Here is a 1362-nt window from a genome sequence, read left to right on the forward strand (position 1 = left end):
AGAGCAGGTTGATTATTAAACAATTTTTACACTTTTTGTCAAGTCCCAGTTGCTGTGTTTTCTGCCCTAACATGCCTTTGACCTGCTGCAAACCACAGGGAAGTGTTGTACTGCCTGATATATTAGAATTTTTACCATGTGGCTCCTGACACAGAGCTACATCAATGACTTACCAGAACTCCCAGCATTTCCAGAAGAATTTGCCAGACACCCCGGTAAATGAGGCCTTTGGTAGGAGCAAGGCCCTCCCCGTGCTTCTCTCCCCACAGGCCCTGCAGGGACCTGGCAGTGCGGTGCGTGCTGGCGCCCAGGGAGGCGGCCTTCCAGGAGGCGCTGATGCACGCCTCGGGGACTGTCCTGCTGGTGGCGCCGGCCACAGGCGCTACGCCACGTGAACCTGGGCCTCTGCGCGCTCCTGGCCGAGGCGCCCTTGGACGCCCAGGCCAGCCTCCACCAGGCCCGCCGTCGCCACCTGCAGCCCGCTGGGCCGACATCCCTGACGGGATCCTGGACGTGGGCTGCGTGGGCCGCTGGTGGGTGCTGGAGGCCCGCATGCGTGGCCACGACGTTAACAACTAACTATGAATTCCTCCACCTGCGGGCACATTTGCGCAAGGTCCGCCCCCATCAGCTGCGCCCGGAGGCCAATGACGGCTCTTCAACCAGAAATACCAGCACGTGGTGCTCACCGACCTTCAGGTGGACCAGATGCGGTGGGAGGAACAGATTTTGCCGGACGAGCGCGCCCTGAGCGCAGAGCCAGCCCGACGCCCTGGTGCAGTCCGGTCGGGGTGCAGTCTGAGGGCCCCAGAAGCCCAGTGAGGCGTGGGTCCCGACCGGCCCGAGCTCTGACAGAAGGTTTGTCCGGGATTGAGCAGTTAACGTGAATGAGCCTCGACTGCAGAGTGAGGGGAATAAATTATGTGCAGAGTTCTCTTGCTAGGTTTTTCCATTTAGGGGCCTTTCTCCAGCTCACCTTGTTCCTTGTCAGCTGAAGCTAATTCAGAGCTTCCTTGGTTTAAGAGTTGGGGGGAGCACAGCGAGAAGTCCGTATCATATTTGTCGTGCGGGAGACCCTGCTCGCTGCGCCATTTGTCATGCCGGGCGGCCGGCGGGGTCTCTGCTCCCGCTCCCCACACAAGAACGCAGGATATGGTGAGGCCAAAAAGGAACACCCACGGAGCCATAGGTAGGGGAGTCATACCACTATATTCTCTCTGGCGGCTCTATACTCTCACTGGAGGCTGGGTCCACACTGTCCGCAAACCGCCATCCACACTTGCCAGCCCAGCCACCACCTCCTTGCTAGCCCCCATTCTTTTTGTCTCCTCTCTCCCTCTCTCTCCTAGCGTAGCCACAGCA

The 1362-nt window shown here is 59.3% G+C and overlaps 1 pseudogene; it reads left to right on the plus strand.

Annotated features, from left to right (window-relative positions):
• Positions 1–219: 219 nt before the first annotated feature.
• Positions 220–822, plus strand: LOC109443869 (mitochondrial import inner membrane translocase subunit Tim29; annotated as a pseudogene).
• Positions 823–1362: the final 540 nt, after the last annotated feature.

Source organism: Rhinolophus sinicus, linkage group LG07 (genome assembly GCF_036562045.2).
Source record: "Rhinolophus sinicus isolate RSC01 linkage group LG07, ASM3656204v1, whole genome shotgun sequence".
NCBI classification, from domain to species: domain Eukaryota; kingdom Metazoa; phylum Chordata; class Mammalia; order Chiroptera; family Rhinolophidae; genus Rhinolophus; species Rhinolophus sinicus.